Genomic DNA, 22,139 nt, shown 5'->3' with positions numbered 1-22,139 from the left:
TAGAGGTTATAGCAGCTTTGACCTCCTCTTCTGTAATGGGAAGGTCTAGAGACTTAGATTGCAATACATCTAATTTAGGTAAATCTATATTAGACTCTTTTTTTCAGTTATTCTCCATCCAGACTACCAGAAGATGTATATAAATGTTTATACAACTTCTGAAAAACCTAATTTATTTATTTTGTCAGATACCATGGTATCTCCTTTCTTAATTGTCGGAATAATGTTAGCAGCCTTTTGTCGTTTTAACAGGAGGACAGGACAGGAGCTGGTCTAGACAGGAGCTGGACAGGAGCTAACCTGCTTTTTCACCTCCTTCATAAAACCTGGTCTGTAGCCTAAATAGTGCATATTCAGCTTTGTTATTATATATACACACTCACCTAAAGGATTATTAGGAACACCTGTTCAATTTCTCATTAATGCAATTATCTAATCAACCAATCACATGGCAGTTGCTTCAATGCATTTAGGGGTGTGGTCCTGGTCAAGACAATCTCTTGAACTCCAAACTGAATGTCAGATTGGGACAAAAAGGTGATTTAAGCAATTTTGAGCGTGGCATGGTTGTTGGTGCCAGACGGGCCGGTCTGAGTATTTCACAATCTGCTCAGTTACTGGGATTTTCACACACAACCATTTCTAGGGTTTACAAAGAATGGTGTGAAAATTGGAAAAACATCCAGTATGCGGCAGTCCTGTGGGCGAAAATGCCTTGTTGATGCTAGAGGTCAGAGGAGAATGGGCCGACTGATTCAAGCTGATAGAAGAGCAACTTTGACTGGTTGCAGCAACCTAGGTATGCAGCAAAGCATTTGTGAAGCCACAACACGCACAACCTTGAGGCGGATGGGCTACAACAGCAGAAGACCCCACCGGGTACCACTCATCTCCACTACAAATAGGAAAAAGAGGCTACAATTTGCACGAGCTCACCAAAATTGGACAGTTGAAGACTGGAAAAATGTTGCCTGGTCTGATGAGTCTCGATTTCTGTTGAGACATTCAGATGGTAGTGTCAGAATTTGGCGTAAACAGAATGAGAACAAGTGTACTGTACACAATGTGTACATTCCCTTGTTACCACTGTGCAGGCTGGTGGTGGTGGTGTAATGTGTGGGAGATGTTTTCTTGCCACACTTTAGGCCCCTTAGTGCCAATTGGGCATCATGTCCATCCCTTTATGACCACCATGTACCCATCCTCTGATGGCTACTTCCAGCAGGATAATGCACCATGTCACAAAGCTTGAATCATTTCAAATTGGTACTGTACTAAAATGGCCCCCACAGTCACCAGATCTTAACCCAATAGAGCATGTTTGGGATGTGGTGGAACGGGAGCTTCGTGCCCTGGATGTGCATCCCACAGATCTCCATCAACTGCAAGATGCGATCCTATCAATATGGGCCAACATTTCTAAAGAATGCTTTCAGCACCTTGTTGAATCAATGCCACGTAGAATTAAGGCAGTTCTGAAGGCAAAAGGGGGTCAAATACAGTATTAGTATGGTGTTCCTAATAATCCTTTAGGTGAGTGTAGCATGTTATTGAAATGTTTATTTACAAATATCTATCTATATAAATCATTAGAATAGTGTTTAGCCTGCTCTTTCTCCAGTGTACAAATGGTTGCTTCCAAGTTCTTAACCAGGTCTCTTCCTTCCTTTTTCTTTCTAGCTGCCTGGGCAATCAGTTTCCCTCTAATGTATGCATTTGAGTATAATTTGTATTTGAGGCCTCCCATACAGATGCCAATCTATCAGTGCTTCCCACATTCAATTTAAAGAAGGAGGTCAGATCATCAGCCAATAATGTGCTAAATTCTTCATCCTGTTATAATGCAGTATTTAAATCACCATCTTCCCTTTCCACCATTTTCTGTATTTTGAGCTATATCCAATTCCACAGTCGAATGGTCTGACAATGTTATTGCTCCAATTTTACAATTTACTACCTGATCGGTGATATAATTAGAAAGTGTGAGATTACAAATGTATAATTTGTTATATCTAGGTTCCAATGTAATAGAATATAACTGAAAACCTTATCTACATTGTGTTTTACATTATGAGGTAAACTTGAGGACATTATAAGGAGATTAAGTCAGGCAGTTTAAGTGTTTGAGACATTAAGTCTTGTCTTTATGCGCTTCCTGACCATTTAGCATAAACTCAGAGCACAATATCGTTTGGCTGATTGGATTATCATCTATGCATTTGAATGGCACTGTCATACTGATTGGATTAGAACTAGTGATTGGTCATTGCTTTGTTTAGAATTGTCTCCTCCCCTACTGTGTGAACACCTTTAAGGACTGCCCACTGAATGCCTATAAAATACAACATACAGCTCCCTTTGTTAGACTTGACGACCTCAGCCGAAAGACAGCACAAGTTCTCAATAAAGAATACTGCTGAAAATATATCCAAGTTCTCCTGGTTTCTACTTCAAGGAACAAAAGAAGTTCACAACAAAAAGAAAAAAAATCTATCCTAGAGTGAGATTTATGGCAATGAGAATAAAAAGTATACTCCCTTTCTGTTGGATTGACCCATTGCCCTATCACTTGGTATAGAAGGTCCCTGATATTTACTCTTATCCAAAACCCCATCCATGATTAAAGTAACCAGCCAAAATTATTTGCCCCTCTTTGTCACCAAGAATTGTGTTTACTTTATTAATAAAACCCGGGTCTGTCTTATTGGGGGCATACACATTTCATAATATCACTTTAACTCCATTAATGAGGGTTCCTATACATATAATCCTCCCCACATCGTCTTTTGTTTCTGTTAACATTACAAAATTCAGCCTTTTATTTATTAAGTTCATTACCCCATTTAGTTTGCTCGTAAATTATTAATAAAATACATGTCCCACCCAGTCTCGTTTGAATTTGAGCACTTCATTATCTGTTACATGACTTTCCTGCACAAAAGCAACATCCACCTGTTTATGTTTGAGATATGACCGGACCTTTTTTAAAAAAAAATTGGACTTGCATCCATTAATATTCCATGTTATAAACCTGATGTGACTACCTATGCACAATACAAATGAAATTAATCGCCAGGGGCGGACTGGCCATCTGGCGTACCGGGCGTTTTCCCGGTGGGCCGCTGGACAATGTGGGCCGGCCCGTTGCTACGTAAATATACAGTGAGGAAAATAAGTATTTGAACACCCTGCTATTTTGTAAGTTCTCCCACTTAGAAATCATGGAGGGGTCTGAAATTGTCATCGTAGGTGCATGTCCACTGTGAGAGACGTCATCTAAAAATAAATAAATCCAGAAATCACAATGTATGATTTTTTAACTATTTATTTGTATGATACAGCTGCAAATAAGTATTTGAACACCTGTCTATCAGCTAGAATTCTGACCCTCAAAGACCTGTTAGTCTGCCTTTAAAATGTCCACCTCCACTCCATTTATTATCCTAAATTAGATGCACCTGTTTGAGGTCGTTAGCTGCATAAAAGACACCTGTCCACCCCACACAATCAGTAAGAATCCAACTACTAACATGGCCAAGACCAAAGAGCTGTCCAAAGACACTAGAGACAAAATTGTACACCTCCACAAGGCTGGAAAGGGCTACGGGGAAATTGCCAAGCAGCTCGGTGAAAAAAGCTCCACTGTTGGAGCAATCATTAGAAAATGGAAGAAGCTAAACATGACTGTCAATCTCCCTCGGACTGGGGCTCCATGCAAGATCTCACCTCCTACTCGTCTGTATATAGCATGCATCATCAAAAAGGTGTAAACTGAATTTGATCTTTTAATATCACTGTTTTAGTTCATTACAGCACTTTAAGGGTGGGTTGCACTGAGGATTCTTTAGCCTGTCAGTTCACCCTCCGCCTGATTGGATTAACTAGCAAATTCTATATTTATTTTCATATATGACACTTTCCATAGGCTACTTGAATATGAAAGTTGCCACTTGCCAGTTTTAGCATGATGTATGTGTAGGCTAAGCCTACGTTTCAGAAATATATTTTGAGTATTATGAATAATTTGAAAATTATTGTGAAATTACTGAAGAAAGTAATTTCACAGTAATTTCCTACATTATCAGCTCAATAACGTTTTACTGCGTAATTAATCTGGTTTTAAAATTAAGTGTTGCAACAACTCGATTTAAAATAAAACCCATATCAACAAATCCTTTAAACTTTGCTTAATTTAATCCTTATTGGTGCAGCTCACCCTATAGTGTTTTTCACGTTAAGCGTTTTAAAAATGTCCCGCTGTTTTCAGTGATTGAAATACTGCAGCAGGTGCTGTATATGGATCATAAGTGCCAAAAACGTGTATCTTGTTCACATATTTTTGTATTAAGATGGAAATTTGACAGGCTTGTGCTGTAGTTCTATGGAGTTCTATGGCGGTTTTGCCCTCCAAGGCTCAGCGACAGTCACGTGACTGAAAACTATGGATAGCCTGCTCAGTCCCAGTGTCTCAGTGGTGTAAAAGCGCTCGTCACTGTCAAAATGTTTGCGATATCCAATCAAATTGAAGGAGGCGGGATTTACTGTGCACAGCAGCCGAGCAGCGCGGGCGGCACTTGAATGCAAGCCGAGGTAAGAGCTGAATATGGGTCAATGGCAGAGGAGTCAAATTGCTACAGCAATATTTCCAGACTGTTAACGATTTTAAAAATGTTAAACCACTGACATTAATTTCCAGGGATGTAAACTAGGCTACTGCTGATCTTTTAGAATTAATCAGATTGTAATGCCTTTTACGTTATTCGTCACAGAATGCACAAAAAAACATTAGCATAGGTGTCGCAAGTTTGCAGGAAATCAGAGGGAATGTTTGTCTTTCTGTTTCCAGGCTTTCTTCATTAATTTCACAATCATTTTCAAATTATTCATAATACTCAAAATATATTTCTGAAACGTAGACTTAGCCTACACATACATCATGCTAAAACTGGCAAGTGGCAACTTTCATATTCACGTAGCCTATGGAAAGTGTCATATATTAAAATAAATATGTAATTTGCTAGTTAGTTCACATACATTATTTTACACACTGGTAATCAAAAGTTTGAAATAATTAAGACTTTTTAAAATGTTTTTGATAGAAGGCTGAATTTATTTGATCAAAAATACCACAAATATTAAGAAATATTAATACAGTTTCCAATTGGCCTAGTTGTTTTCTATGAGAATGTATTGTAAAATGTAATTTTTTTCTGTAAAAGCTGACTTTTCAGCATCATTACTTCAGTGTGTCACAAAGTGTCACATGATCCTTCAGAAATCATTTTAATATGCTGTATTTTTCATAATTTTTAAACTCTTTTCCACTATTTGAGCTCTATTCCATAAAATTACAGATGTCTAGATACTATAATAACCATTAGAGAGGCACCCTAAAACAGTCCACATTCTGCACTACATCCTAAGTCTTCTAGACCAGTGGTTTTCAATAGGTGAGGCGCGCCTCCCCTGGGGGGCGCCAAAGAGCCACAGGGGAGGCGCGACGTGAAGAAAAAATAAAAATAAACCATATACTCGCGTCGCGGTATACTGGGTAAAAGCTACGCGGGATACTCGCGTCGTGGTACAAACGAGTTGACTGATTACTGACAAGTAGTAATGCTGACAGATTAAGCAATGGCTCCTTCTGGCTCAACGTGTGCACAGGTGCTCAAAAAACTGCAATACAATTATTTTTTTAAGGGGTAGGCTATGTTTATTTTTTTCAATCATTTTAAAATTAATTGGAGAATTAACTTGAATGTGCCTAATAGCCTATGTGTTGTAGCCATTAAATAAGCGCATTTAGTTTCATATGTTAAAATATTATATGTTATTTTTTTTCCATCTATATGTTGATTATGAAAACTGAACACCATGAGTAAGATAGGATACATCGGGGACATGGAGTGGGTCAGACATGACCACTTCATTAAGTTTCGTTTTGTAGAAAGACTTTCTTTAGTTTAAAGTGAATTTCGTTTTGTATAAATTGTATCTTAATTTTAATAAATGTTTATTCAACAAATTGCCTGGATTTAATAAATAAGAAGCAAATATAGCCGCGATCAATTGCATTGCACGCGTGAACTGGAGAGCATCATAAATTCATATCTCATATCTCTTTAATTTTTTATTATAAATTAATCGAAACTCAGTTTATGCCTCATAGACATGAAAAATATTTAAGAAAGCTTTACATTTCTTTAAACGAAACTATTCAAAACGAAAAGAAATAGGCTAGCTAACGTTACTCAATGTAATCCATGATGTGCATTTCTCTCTGTAGGCTTGGCTTCTTCAATACGGAGATGGCGATCTTCAACTTAATTTTTGCAGCTGACACAGACAGAAAAGACTAGTGTAGGCCTAATACAAATCAATGCACGAAATCGAACTTTTTTATTTTAAATTTTTATTTTATTCAGCTCGAATGGGGACTTGAAGCAGAGACTAAATGCCGATCACGCGTTTCTGGTTGTCTGTGGAGAGCGAGTTCCCTCAGATCTCCACTAAGGCTATGCAAGTCCTAATCCCCTTCACCTCCACTTACTTGTGTGAGTGTGGGTTTTCCGCACTGACCATGATTAAAAATAAATACAGATCAAGGCTGCTGGTGGAGGACGACTTGCGTTTATTTCTCTCTGAAGTGCAGCCCCGCATCGAACACCTCTGCGCGTCAAAAGCGCGTCCTCATTGTTCCCACTGATATGGGCGGTTATTCAAAGTTCAAAATTAAAATTCAAATGACGTGAATGACACGTGCAAATGACGTGAATTGTGCATTTTGTTTATTGTTTAAATCTGAATGTATGATTATAAATAATTTTAGCCAAAAAACATTGTAATGCAAATCTTTTTGAACATGCCTTCAATGCAGTTGACTGTTATGTGTTATGCGCTGTGAACAAAAAGCGTTGTCGTTCATTGATCAGAGAGCTGTCCATTGTGCTGATTTTGTTCGAGAAGATGTGCATTAAAATGTGCGCTTAAAGAGATAGTTCACTTTAAAATGAAAATTCTGTCATCATATACTCACCCTCAATTTGTTTCAAGCCTGTATGAATTTCTTTCTTCTGCTAAACACAAAGCAAGATATTTTGAAGAATGTCAGTAACCAAACAGTTAACTGGTCCCATTGACCTCCATAGTATATATATTTTTTCTTACTATGGAAGTCAATGGGACCAGTTAACTGTTTGGTTACTGACATTCTTCAAAATATCTTGCTTTGTGTGCAGCAGAAGAAATTCATACAGGCTTGAAACAAATTGAGGGTGAGTATATGATGACAGAATTTTCATTTTAAAGTGAACTATCCCTTTAAGACCCAGACACAAGTTTCACACTTGTAACATTCACATGTTAAGCATGTTTTGTTGACTTATGGTTAGGCCTACTGATGTTCTTAAAATGATTTTTAAAAGTAGCCTCAAATAGGCCTGCATAAAGTTGGAAGTTATTTGCTGTTGCAAAGATTTATGAATGCACTTCTTAAAAAAAAAAAGGAAATAAAATACAATATGAAAAAATATTTACATTTTATTAGTTGTTATTGAAACTCATCATTGCCAGGAACACACAGAAGATGGCATTTACTGCCGAGGCGTGTGTGGGTTAGAAGAGGCGGACAGGATTTTGGGGAAGGGGGGGCTCGGCTGTCCTTACCTACTCTAAGGGGAGGCTCACATTCACACAATTTGAAAACCCCTGTTCTAGACCATAGCATTGTATACGGTCTGATTTTATGGTAGGTATTGAACTTAATGATATTAAACTACAGTGTATGGAAAAGAGAAATCAAAATTTGTATAAAAAAATATATATATATTTGCCATGTGCACCAGGAAAGACAAATTATAACCTGAAGAAGTATGCCGGTCATTCAGTATCATTCAAAACCTAAAATCCGAATGCACAAGTTGTGATTTATTCATGGTGGAGGGGAGTGTTTTGTGATCGGGAACGCGCTGCACACGTGGTCCGTAACATGATTGTATGCTGTAAATAAAATGTCATATGCTTGGTATGATAATAAATGCTGCCATAAATAAGGGCCCAATTCAAATGTTTACATGCTTTTCTTCTTTTTATTTTTTGAGCGGTGATGAAATATATTGCTCTTGTAAATATTTGCCAGCATTTTAAGCAATACAAGTCAAGTCAAGTCAACTTTACTTATATAGCGCTTTTAACAATACAGATTGTTTCAAAGCAGCTTTACAGTGTTAAACAGGAAAATAATTAGGGTTGGGTACCGAAATCCGGTTCCAATATGGCACCGGTACTTATATAACCGGTATGTACCAGACCGAATCAGAACGCAGATTTCGGTTCCTCATTTCGGTGCCAAAATTCAAACGTGCTTTCGCGCTTTGGCTGAGCCAGAGACAGACGCTCAGCGCTGGTCACATCACAACTATTCAGTGTTTTCAACCACATCATGTTTATTTCAGGTTTCAGACATTTAAATGTTCATAAGTACTAGCAAAAAACACACACTGATGTCTATGAAAGCGGCAATGACAATCCTTTCAGACGTTTATAATTTGACTAACGTTACGTGTTTTATTCACATCAGATACATGCACATTATATAGTAACTATATAGTTTACTCTATTCTTCTTCCAGTTCACTGGTCACTTACTTTCATGTATTTCGTGAGACGAGAATGAACTCAAGTGTTGTAAATCCGACAGATCCGATTCTGAGGCGCAAACTAACATGGCGCCGCCCATTGCGCTTTATAGATCAACTAACACACATTCACTCACACATTTGAACATCAGATAGTTCGTGACACAGTTAAGAAGTTTGTGAATATTTTGAATAAAAAGAAAAAACGAAATAAACCCGATACAGCTGAGCTGTCAGCGCTTTTGCGGCTGCTGTGTGTCATGTGAGAAACATGACGCGTCACCATGGAAACATTAAGGCGACGTGTTCTAAAATATTTAGCCAGAGAATATGATCATATTTCAAAATAAAGCTGAAGCTCGAAGCTGGTTTGTAGCAGAGCAAGAATACAGACAACTGCTGTTATTACTGTAACTGTTATTTAGAGTTATATTAGGCTTGTTGTAGTTGGGTGGCTTAGGTTTTACTGTGAATTTGTAAATATGTCAATTATAATTTGTAAATAAGTAAATTGTGTTTTGTATTTATTTATATTCATACATTTAAGTATACATTAAACTTTTAATAAATGGTTCAATTTAAATAATAAATAAATAAATAAAAAGCCATTTAATGTCATCCACCTCGTTTGGTGGCCTTTAAAAAAAAAAAAAAGTATCGGTTCAGGCACCGTTTAGGCACCGGAACCGTTTTAAAAGTATCGGTTTGGCACCGGAATCGAAAAAAACCCAAACGATACCCAACCCTAAAAATAATGCAGCATAATTTTATTCAGCCGTCTAGCCATTCTGGAGAAAAAATTTCATCAGTTAATTTAAATTATCATACAGTGACAGTGTGGGCTTTAGATTAGTAATTAGAGCAGTAATTTAGTTGATATGGTTAATTTAGTTTAATAATTAGATTTATTTCGATATTTAGTTGAAAAATTTAGAATAATTTAGTGTCCCCAACTGAGCACGCCAAGCCAGAGGCAACAGAGGCAAGGAAATCAAAACCCCATCAGGTGATCTAATGGAGAAAAATAAACATTGGGAGAAACCAGGCTCAGTCGGGGTGCCAGTTCTCCTCTGGCCAAGTCTAGAAATGCATCCAAATTACAGCGAAGCGCAACCATATGGTGCTCTGCAGTGGTCAAAAAGGATAAACAGGGAATTTTGAAGTGATATATTCTTGAAAACTCAGACAGCAATTAAATTACCACACAACCTTGGTGTTTGTCTAAAACAGTAGGTAATTTGGCCGGGGATTTTTACGTGGGTGGTGGCAGACGGTCGGCAATAAAATCACTGACTAGCCCCTGTACGAGAAACAATTAACGTCCGAATAGGGCTTCAGCCAACTCCTTCACCACTAACTGAGTGAGCTGGAAAATCAAACTTTTCCCAAACCCTGTGGGGAGGAGGGCCACAACATCATAGCCACCAACAAAACTCAGCAAAGATTGTTCTTGCTCCGGCTTTAACTTCTGGATATTTGGCCGTGGTGCCAAAACGGAATGAATGGCTTTGCTCGCATCTTTCTACATTACTGAACTACAACTCAAACTAGCGCACGACATCAACATCATCGTTCTCAGCCACTCCCTCTGTGCGCTGATTGGACCGGTAAAAATTTGTTCGGAGAAAACCTAAGAATATACCGCAGTCCCAGACGGAGTACTGAAGGAAAATGAAAATTGAGAGGAAGTACCTAGGAGGGCAGAGCCAGGCTAATCCAGCCTCGCAGCACAGTTATCCGACTCACCTGGCCAACTCTCTTGACATGTCGGGGAAAAAGGAAATCCTACATCCGTCATTCCCTTTTCTCTGGCCGCTTGTTATACTTTCTGGCTGACGAACGTAGAAACTTGATAAAAACTATTCTCGGTGGCTGATCTAAATTGGGCCTGGGAGTGAGAGCGCGATGTGCCCTCTCAATCTCGAACTCTCCATCCAGATCAATACCCAGTCCTTCCAATAAGATTTTATACAAGCACTTGATCATTCCACCTGCCTCCAGCCCTTCTCTCAGACCGATTACCCTCACGTTGTTGCGACGGTTCCTGTTTTTTTAAATCTTCGATTCGGTTCCACTTAACTTTCAGCCGTTTATCATGCCGCTCGCCGTCACCGACGAGCTTCGAGGTGATGTCTTCCATATTAGAGATGCGGCCCTCTGCTTCGTCCAGCCTTTCTTGGATTGCATTTACCGAGTTAAGGTCGGTAACAACCTCTTTGATTGATGACAGATCCGTCGCTACTCATTGTTAGGTAGAGCTTATTTTGCTTATTATGGATATGTTTTCCATCATTGAACCTTGTTAAGTCAGCTGAGGTGATAGGCGATTTGTGTGCCGGCGAAGTCTGTCTGTTCATACGGCTCGTCGTTGTCCCCTTAAAATATTTAGATGTGGAGGTCGACACTTTTTATAGGTTCACAAGTGCTTAACCTAACCAGGGACACTAGTTTTGAGAGATAAATGTGGAGTAAATATGCTCGGATAAATTGAAAATATTGGTGGGCCTACGGAGCTACACAACTAGGCTGATCCCTGATCGATTGCTCCCGTCTCCTGTCTGCCTCCTGCTCAGTATTTGTAGCTCTGTACAGTCTTGCTTTTGAATCTCTATTTTGATATATTTTCTTTGTTCTACTGCTAAATATAACTTACTCATCACCATACATTGTTTAAATATTGCCTATCACGTTAAATACGCTAGTCTGTTAGCTTGTCATCTCTGTACCCGGGTCTCCTGTTTTCTGAGTTCATTAAACAACCGTGGTGAGTTGGATTAGTAAATAGTGTCCAGCAAACAACTGTGGTGAGTTGGATTAATCAACAAACATGGTAAGCCATGGTAAGTCATCTCCTGTTATTGTCACTTGCACTGCTTGCTGCATGTTTAGCATAGGCTTCTCCGTTGGCGAACAGGGCTTCACATGTGATAAATGTAAGGAGATAGTTAGGATGATGGAGAAGATTTCAGAATTAGAAACACACATCCATACTTTATCAGAGTAGTGAGGATGTAACAGCTTTAGACACTGATTTGGATGCAAATAGCTTAGTGAACTCTGTACAGTCTTCGGTAGCAGGGAAACTGGGTGACTGTGAGACGGCATAGTCGCGGATCTAAAAAACGCTTTTCCGTTCCGATTAGATCATCAAACAGGTTCTCCCCTCTCAGTGAAGCACTCACTGAGTATCCTGTTGAAAATGCCCTAGTGATTGGCGATTCTATTACACGGAACGTGAAAATAGACACCAGCCACCATAGTCACATGTTTACCGGGAGCCAGAGCACCTGACATCAAAGCAAATTTATAAGTGCTGGCTAAAGCTAATCGTAAATTCTCTAAGATTATTATTCACGTCGGCACTAATGATGTTCGACTTCGCCAGTCGGAGATCACCAAAATTAACATTAAAGAGGTGTATGAACTCGCTAGTAAGATGTCAAACGCAGTTTTTTTTTGTTCTGGTCCGCTCCCCGTTAAAAGGAGTGATGAGATAGTTAGCAGACTATCATCACTCAATGGCTGGTTGTCTAAGTGGTGTCCACAAAATAACATAGGGTTCATAGACAATTGGAAAAGCTTTTGGGGCAGACCTGACCTGTTGAAGAAGGATGGCATCCATCCCTCTTGGGGTGGTTCCGCTCTTCTCTCTAGTAATTTGGCACATAATCTTAGAACTAAACCTTGACTCACTAGGGCCCGGGTCAGGAAGCAGACAAACTGGCTAAACCGACCGTCTGCTAGCTGTCTCACGTCCCCGGAGTCAGATAAATCCCAGCACATAGAGACTCTTTCACCTAGATATTATCATATAGAGTCTGTGTCTGTTCCCCGAATTAGTAAATACAAAAAAACATCAAAACCATTCAACAGTAAAAATGTAATTGATGTCCAACAAATAAACAACAGATATAATACAGATGAACAATTGATAAAGCTCGGGTTGCTAATTATTAGATCCCTTTCCCCAAAAGCGCTTTTCTATCAGAGTTAGTACTGGCCGTAAATAAATTACTAATTGTTGGTGATTTTAATATCCATGTAGACAACAAAAAAAGACGCACTGGGATTAGCATTTAAAGACATTCTTAACTCTAGTGGAGTTAGGCAACACGTGTCAGACCTAATATTGTCACATGGAATAAATGTTGATACCGTTGAAATTCTGCAGCAGAGCGATGACATCTCAGATCATTACCTAGTATCATGTATACTTAATTTAGCTAAGGCTGCAAAGCCGCCCCCTTGTTTAAAAAATGGCAGGTCTATCACTGCCCCCCCTAAAGATTGCTTTTTAAATAAGCTTCCTCATCATTCCTATCATCTCCTCAGCATCCCAGATAGCTTAGAAGAACTCGATGTTGCAACAGAAACTATTGACTCTCTCTTTTCCAGCACTTTAGACACAGTTGCTTCCCTGCGCTTAAAGAAGATTAAAGAAAATAGTCCAACACCGTGGTACAACGAGCACACTCTGGCCCTTAAAACAGCAGCCAGAAAAATGGAGCGCAGCTGGAAGAAAACAAAACTAGAGTTCTTTCGTAATTTGTGGAGCACGTGATCGCATACAGAAAGGCCGTAAAAACTGCTAGATCTGCTTATTTCTCAACTCTCTTGGAAGAAAACAAACACAACCCTAGGTATTTATTCGATACAGTGGCTAAATTAATCAAAAATAAAGCTTCAACTTCTGATGTTTGTAAACAGCACAGCAGTAATGACTTTATGAACTTCTTTACATGTAAGATTGATAATATTGGGAAGAAAATTAACCATGCAGTGGTCTACTACAGTATCACATCAGACAGAGCATTGTAGTGTCACTGAGGAAAAATTACACTCATTCACTGCTATAGCAGAAGAAGAATTGGCTAAACTCATTAAATCATCAAAATAAACATGTATGCTTGACCCTGTACCGACTAGGCTATTAAAAGAGATGCTACCAGAGGTCATAGATCCTCTTCTTAATATAATTCATTCATCTTTGTCATTAGGATATGTACCAAAAACTTTTAAGTTGGCTATTATTAAACCACTTATTTGAAAAAACGCAACTTGATCCTACAGAATTAGTAAATTACAGGCCAATCTCAAATCTACCCTTTCTGTCAAAAATAATTGAAAAGGCAGTGTCTTCACAGTTATGTTCCTTTTTAGAAAGAAATGGTTTCTGTGAGCATTTCCAGTCAGGATTTAGACCATATCATAGTCCTGAGACTGCTCTCATCAGAGTTACAAATGATTTACTCTTATCATCCGATCGTGGCTGTATCTCTCTTTTAGTGTTACTCGATCTTAGCACTGCATTCGATACTATCGACCACAACATTCTTTTGTATAGACTCGAAAATTATGTAGGAATTAGTGGAATTGCATTGGCATGGTTTAAATCATACCTATCTGACCGTTATCAGTTTGTAGCAGTAAATGAAGAGATGTCACACCGATCACAAGTTCAGTATGGAGTACCGCAGGGCTCAGTGCTAGGAATGTTGCTTTTCACCCTGTATATGCTACCACTAGGAGATATCATTAGGAAGCATGGCATTAGTTTTCATTGTTATGCTGATGATACTCAGCTCTATATTTCTTCACGCCCTGAAGAAACTAGGGATGCCACAATTCTCAATATAATATTGAACCGTTCGGTACGGCCTTCACGGTTCAATTCGCGCATGTGAATTGCGGTTTTTCGGTTTTGCATTTAATTAAGTATTTTTCTACAAATTCTATCATTAGCCTCCATCCCAATTAGGGATGAAACGGTATGGAAATTTAACATCACGATTATAGTGACCCAAATGATCACGGTTATCAATATTATCACGGTTTTGTTCAAGTTTTATATTTGAAAATCAACAAACAAACTAAAGCAGCTCTATGCACTTTTTTAAGCAAGATTCTGTGGGATTTTCTTCCTTATAATGGCCGTCGTCAATATCAACGCATAAATAACAATAATTTATCGTAAATATAATCTCTAATATTATCTCTGTAAATATATTCTCAAGCAATATTCTCATCAGTGTTCAACAATGATGCATTTAAATCTAGCATGTTTTGTGTAAAAGCCCAAACAGTATCCTAGAGAAATAATGCATATCCATATTTCCATATGATTTGACAGTTTATTTTATTAAATATCAAAATGTCTGCATCATACCTGACACCTAGATGATCACTTTACAGCCAGTTTTATGACTTTCATTCTCTTCAAATGCTATTAAAGTTTCAAACGTGTATAACGTTACCAATGTTGTGTGTAACTTTAGAGACGGTCCCTAAATTCACCAACTTTATGCCAGTCACATCAGACGCGCTGTGGTTCTGCTGTGTTTGTTTGAAACTATTTTCGCTGCTGAAATAGAATAAAAACAGTCATCCACTGTATGATGAGTGAATCTCTTGCGTACATCACACACACATCTCTGCTTTTAGTGTAGATTTCAGCGCGTGAGAGCGGCGCGCGCTCTGAACAAAATTCCGGATAATCTGAACGCCTCTGATTATGAGACATTGCATTCATAAACTCAATATAAACACGTGTGAGTGGTTATAATGCGCAACGCGATTATAACAGATGGATTTTGAGAAGACTATAATAAGTTCAACAGCAGAGTGGCTAGTGTGCAGCCGAAATAACGTTAACTTACACCCGCAAATGGCGGTTGTTAATGGCAAACTCTGATTATTATCCCTTAAATGTCACCCTAGTCTTGTCTGAACTTGTTCGTTCGCTTCACGTTATTATTTCCCAGACGTAGTTTTGGTATTGAGGTCAAAGTCCACTTGCCTTGCGTTCGTAGTTTTGAAGTGTTCCCCCTATTACAGCGACTTTATTCTGGCATGTTCTGCAGACAGGGTGACCATCTTCGATTAAGTTTCCCTCTGGACTTTTGTAAAAGCCAAAATATGACAACGCCTCAGATTTGGTCCTTTTAGATATCTGAAAAATCTCCCGGTGCTGTCACATGCCTTCTGCCATATCTTCTCATTCAGAAAACAGCGCTGCAGCCAGACTGACGCTGACTGGACAAGATTTACCGCGAGTTTTAAAATCGTGATAATCACACGCGGTTTTAATGATAATTAAATTTTATACGATATTACTAACCGTCACTACATTTAATCGTGGTTTATCGTGAAACCGGTAATCGTTTCATCCCTAATCCCAATATACTGAACAACACGACATACATTCACATCACACGTTAGTGGTAGAGTTATACTCACGGAACACTATAGTTATTCACAATCACGAAAGTTCAATATTTGCACGCGTTTTAAAGCCTTGCCGGCGTGTGCGCGGTTTTAACATGCGCTTTTCCGAGCGCGCACACTAAACGCTTGTCAAACACGTGATTACTGGACTAAGTCGTCTTACTGGGCTAATACTGTCAAATACACACAAGGTTTACATAAACACAGTCAGTTATGTCTAAAGTGAAAGTAAAATCGGCGCGTGTCCGTAGTAGATGCACGCAGGTCTTACATTGACAGCGCAGCCTATAGTGAACACGCCGTCCTTAAAGGGACAGTTCACCTCTAAAATTATGTCATTATTTACTCACTCTAATATTGTTCCAAACCTGTATTCATTTCTCATTTTTGAGTGAACTATCCATTTAATGTTAATACAACAACAAAAGACAAAGAGAAAACCACTCACTGCTCTTGACTGAAAAACTAATACAGTAGCATCAGTGTATATTTTATAGGGAAGTCTATGTAGTGTTTTATTTTTACATTTATTCATTCAATTTCATACTTAAATGCTGTACAGCTCTGAGCTGCCAGTGTAAATCATATATATATATATATATTTTATATTATACAATACACTAGGAATGTGTACAAGGGTTTTAAAGGTCCCCTTCTTCGCGATTCCATTGTTCAAACTTTAGTTAGTGTGTAATGTTGCTGTTAGAGCATAAATAATACCTGTAAAATTATAAAGCTCAAAGTTCAATGCCAAGCGAGATATTTTATTTAACAGAAGTTCCCTTTCAAAGCCTACAGCGAACGGCTGGCTTGGACTACATCCTGGTACTTCCTTCTTTAATTACGTCAGTAGAGCAGTAGAACAGACTAACCTCCGCCCACAAGAATACGCGAAAAAGGGGGCGTGGTCTTGTTGCTGTCCCACGTGGAGAAGAGGACGGTCGCGTGGAGAAAAGGAACTGTTGCGTTGAGTGTGTTTATCGCCATGTCATCGAGACGCTGTTATTTTCATCCAGGAGTCAAATCACCTTTGTTTGGCTTTCCCAGGGACGCTGTAGAGATTATTGAACGCATGCATCTCTCCGTTAAGAGGCGTGACCTTTCCAACGTGCGCTAAGCTGTGGTCTAATCACAGCACAGGAACCGCTTGCACAATCAGAACTCGTTACGTGTTTCTGAAGGAGGGACTTTATAGAACAAGGAAAATCACCAGCCGTTTTTAGGACAGTGGAAACAGCGGTATACAGATAAGTAAATAGTGTGAAAAATACTGTGTTTTTTTACACGCGAAACATGAACACATGTTATATTGCACACTGTAAACACAATCAAAGCTTCAAAAAAACACGAAGAACGGGACCTTTAAGTAAGGTTTTTCAATTATTTTAAGTAAAATAAAGAAAGAGTATTGCAATTAAAAAAATGTCTTTTTTCTCCTTAACCTCTTGCTGTTCCTGTCGCTTAAAATAGAATAGCAAAAAACTTATGTGACAAGCCATCAGAACCGAACCGAACCGAAAACCGTGGTTAAAAAACCGAGGTATGTATTGAACCGTGGACTAACTGTATTGTTGCATCCCTAGAAGAAACGTACCAATTCACAAGATTAACAGAATGCATAGCTGATATAAAAATATAGAAAAAAATGAATTTTTAATTATTGGACAAAAAAAGCTCCACAAGTAGTAACCTAGAATACTGTCTAACACTTGATGGCTGCTCTGTCAAGTCCTCGTCGTCAGTGAGGAAACTGGGTGTGCTCTTTGATACCAATCTTTCATTTGAAAGCCACGTTTCTAGCATCGGTAAAATTGCATTCTACCATCTTAAAAATATATCTAAATTACGGCACATGCTCACAATGCAACATGCTGAACAGTTAGTTCATGCGTTCATGACCTCAAGGCTAGATTATTGTAATTCTCTGCTGGGTAGTTGCCCTGCTCGCTTAATAAACAAACTCCAGCTGGTCCAAAAGAAGCAGCTCGAGTTCTTACTAGAACCAGGTAGTATGACCATATTAGCCCGGTTCTGTCAACACTGTACTGGCTCCCTATTAAACATTGCATACATTTTAAAATCTTGCTTATTACTTACAAAGCACTAAATGGTTTAGCTCCCCAGTACTTGAGCGAGATCTAAACACATTATACTCCATCACGTCTACTGCGGTCTCAAAATCCGCTACTGCAGTCAGCCGTATCCAGTTCAGATGGTGGACCTGCGCCAAGACAAGACCAACGCATGACCCTGAAGTGTCTGCAGAGACCGTGACAATTATGTGGCGTTCACACCGGACGCAATTCGCGCTGATCGCGCGAAGGTGGACGCGTGTACATTTTGAGTTTACTCGCGCGAATCGCGCGTGACATTCACTGCACAACAGATGCGAATTCCAAAGATGGCGCCGCCGTGCTCGGTCGCCGTTCAGGTCGCTCCGCTAAGACTTTGCTTTTATTTATTATTCTACTCTCTTTTACTCTCTATTTTTTCCAACGGATCATCTGCTTTGATCTGTTACGACAGCAAAACACTTCTGGAAATTGGTTACCGCTACACTGACCTGTTTCAGGACACTTTCTCCAATCTTCCATCTGAGATTCGCCGGGACGCCGAGTTGAACAATGGCCACTCGAGTCGACGGCGAAGATTCAAAAAACACCGCGGGAAACGCGCTGGGATCCGCAACAGACTGAGAAAAAGAGCATTCAGTCCTCCTCTCCCGAGCATTTTGCTCGCAAATGTCCAATCCTTGGAGAATAAGATGGGCGATCTTAGAGCCAGGATAAGTTTTCAACGGGACATGAGAGACTGCAACATCTATTGTCTGTCCGAAACATGGCTCACGCCAGCGGTCCCGGATACAGCCGTGACGCCGTCCGAGAACTTCTCTGTTTTTCGGATGGACAGAACAGCCGAGGCCGGGAAATCTAAAGGCGGTGGAGTGTGTTTCATGATAAACAAGAAATGGTGCGATCCTAGGAACATCTCCATTCTTTCGCGATCCTGCTCGCCTCACTTGGAACATTTAACTCTCATGTGCCGGCCTTTCTACCTGCCGAGGGAGTTTTCCTCGGTCATCACCACTGCCGTTTATATTCCACCACAAGCAGACACGGGGCTGGCTTTATCTGCCCTCCATGATGTGACCAGCGGCTTCATAAACAAACACCCCGACGCTGCTTTCATCGTCGCGGGTGATTTTAACAAAGCAAACCTAAAGAAAGTATTGCCAAACTTTCACCAGCATGTCTCCTGTCCCACACGAGGAGCAAACACACTGGATCATTGCTACTCTCCGTTTAAGAACGCCTACAAAGCTCGTTCACAGCCAGCTTTTGGCAAATCGGACCATGCCGCCATTTTCCTCACACCGGAATATAAACAAAGGCTCGTTCAAGAGCCCCCGGTGAGGAGGGAAGTCAAACGCTGGTCATCCCATTCAGAGATCACGCTACAGGCAGCTCTTGATGACGTCGACTGGGACATGTTCCGCGCGAGTTCTGAAGACGTCAGCGAGTTCACAGAAGTGGCGCTCTGCTTTATTAACACACTGACAGAGCAAGCCACACAAACATTAACTATAACGTCCTTCCCTAATCAGAAACCGTGGGTGGACAGTTCAATTCGCACTGCAGTAAACTCGCGCACCACCGCTTACAATGCCGGTCTCCTAACGGGGGATATGAGGGAGTACAAAGCTTCATGTTACGCTCTCCGGCGCGCCGTTAAAGCCGCAAAACTCCGCTATAAAGACCGAGTGGAATCTCATTTCCAACTCAACGACTCCCGGCGGATGTGGCAGGGACTGAGAACCATCTGTGCTTTTGGAACTAAATCCTCTGCAGAGGTGAGAGCTGATCCGTTACTGGTGAACGAGTTAAACTCTTTCTACGCTCGCTTTGATGGTAATCGCGGCAGCGCGACTCCGGCGAGTGACGCGTCAGAGAGAGTCCCTCAGAGCAGCAACGGTCACGTGATCTCTGTCTCGGAGGACGAGGTTCGGAGGGCACTCAAACGTGTGGATGTCAGGAAAGCTGCTGGGCCGGATGGTATTTCAGGTCGTGTTCTGCGGTCCTGTGCTGATCAGCTCGCAGGGCTCTTTACATCCATATTCAACGAGTCCCTTGCTACATCTGTTGTCCCCACCTCCTTCAAACGATCCTCCATCATCCCTGTACCTAAGATCAGTAAACCCTCTTGCCTAAATGACTATCGTCCAGTGGCTCTCACATCTTTAGTCATGAAGGTCTTTGAGAGACTCATTAAAAACAACATTTGCTCCTCCATTCCTGACACTTTGGACCCTCTTCAGTTTGCCTATCGTCCCAATAGATCGACTGAAGATGCCATTTCTCACGTCCTTCACTCCTGCCTCACTCACATCGACAGCAAAAGTGGGAACTATGTCAGGCTGCTATTTATTGACTATAGCTCAGCCTTTAACACCATAGTTCCCATTAAGCTAACACACAAACTCCTGGATCTAGGCCTGAATTCTTCTCTCTGCCTCTGGATTGAAGATTTCCTCACTGGCAGACCCCAGGCGGTGAGAGTAGGCCAGTTCACCTCCACCTCCATCACCCTGAGTGTTGGAGCTCCACAGGGCTGTGTGCTGAGTCCCCTGCTCTACTCTCTCTACACCCATGACTGTTTGTCCACACACAGCTCCACCTCGATCATCAAGTTTGCTGATGATACTGTTGTCCTGGGTCTCATCTCCAACAACAATGAGACGGCATACTTGGACGAAGTGGAGCAACTGACATCATGGTGCCAGGACAACTGTCTCTCTCTGAATGTTAACAAGACCAAAGAACTGATTGTGGACTTCAGGAAGAGACAGCATCGGTCATACTCCCCTCTCATGATCAGCGGGACACCGGTAGAGAGAGTGAGCAGCTTCAAATACCTGGGTGTGAACATCTCCGAGGATCTGACCTGGACTACACACATCCAGACACAGGTGAAAAAAGCCAGGCAAAGACTGTACCACCTGCGCCAGCTGAGGAAATTCAGGGTTTCACCAGCCATCCTGAAAACTTTCTATCGAGGGGCGATAGAAAGTGTCCTGACTCAGTGCATCACAGCGTGGTACGGGAACAGCACCAGTCACGACTGCAAAGCCCTGCAAAGAGTGGTGCGCTTATCCGAGCGCATCTCAGGCTCAGCTCTCCCGTCTCTGCAGGACATCTTCACCAAACGCTGCAGAGGTAGAGCTACTAAAATCATCAGAGACATTAATCACCCTGCAAACTCTCACTTCACCCTGCTGCCATCTGGTAAGCGCTTCCGTAGCCTGATGGCAAAGACTGAAAGACTCAGGAGGAGTTTCTTCCCCCAGGCCATCAGACTCCTGAACTCAGTCACGTGACTCACTTCACCCCCGCACACGCATAAACATACGGTCTTTCAACATTAACATCCACATACTGCAATTGCACTGCACTTTACTTTACGTCCCTATTGTTACTGCGTAACAACCTGTAATAAACCTTGCACATTATACTTCTTTATATATACATATTATATATTTTATGTTAACCACTTATTTTTAAGTCTACAGTTTATCTCACTTATCATCCACATATTTTTTATATTTTTATTTTTATCTTATTTCCTATTTTTATCTTTTACTTGATTTATTTATAATTCTACTTATGTTAATACTTTTTATTCTAACTTTATTCTATTTCTATTTAATTTCTTGTAACTGTTATTTGCACTGTCCATGGAGCGGACCTGTTTACATTTCACTGCCAGTTGTATATTGTGTATATAACTGTGTATGTGACAAATAAAACTCTTGAATCTTGAATCTTGAATTCGCGTCATGGGCGGGGCTTCCGCCAGCAGCTCGTCTCGTTGAGAAATGGCTGACATGGCTTGTGTTTACATGTCTTTTTTTTGTTCATATCTACTGTTAATGTGTGACAAAACGTAGTTAAGACTTTTTCAGTCGATAATGTAGTTGTTTAAAGCTCAAATCTGTGGTTTATTTACATAAACAGTGCCTATTTGAACATTTTATCTGCCGTTGTCGGAGCTGTGAGCTCCAGCGGACAGCGCGCTCAGCGCACGTGAAAGCCGACGAGGGCAACCTTTCCTCGGGCAGTCCTTCTGCCGTCTACCGCTGGCTCTGATGTCTCTGTGGTGTGTCTCGAGCTATAATTCGTCTTGTAACGGCCGATCTTTGGTCTCATGGATCTATAATTTGTAATTTGTTTGAATGTTTGACTGCATTGTTTGCTTTATTTCATGTATAGCTTGTTATACATTA

The 22,139-nt window shown here is 40.3% G+C and overlaps 1 protein-coding gene across 1 annotated transcript in view; it reads right to left on the bottom strand.

Annotated features, from left to right (window-relative positions):
• Positions 1-22,139, bottom strand: part of rps6kc1 (ribosomal protein S6 kinase polypeptide 1) — a 77,374-nt gene that overhangs the window by 47,161 nt on the left and 8,074 nt on the right. The window lies entirely within an intron of this gene.

Source organism: Gobio gobio (genome assembly GCF_949357685.1).
Source record: "Gobio gobio genome assembly, chromosome: 12".
Lineage (NCBI taxonomy): Eukaryota > Metazoa > Chordata > Actinopteri > Cypriniformes > Gobionidae > Gobio > Gobio gobio.
Note: the sequence above shows the minus strand (reverse complement) of the source record. Positions and strands in the feature narration are given on the sequence as shown.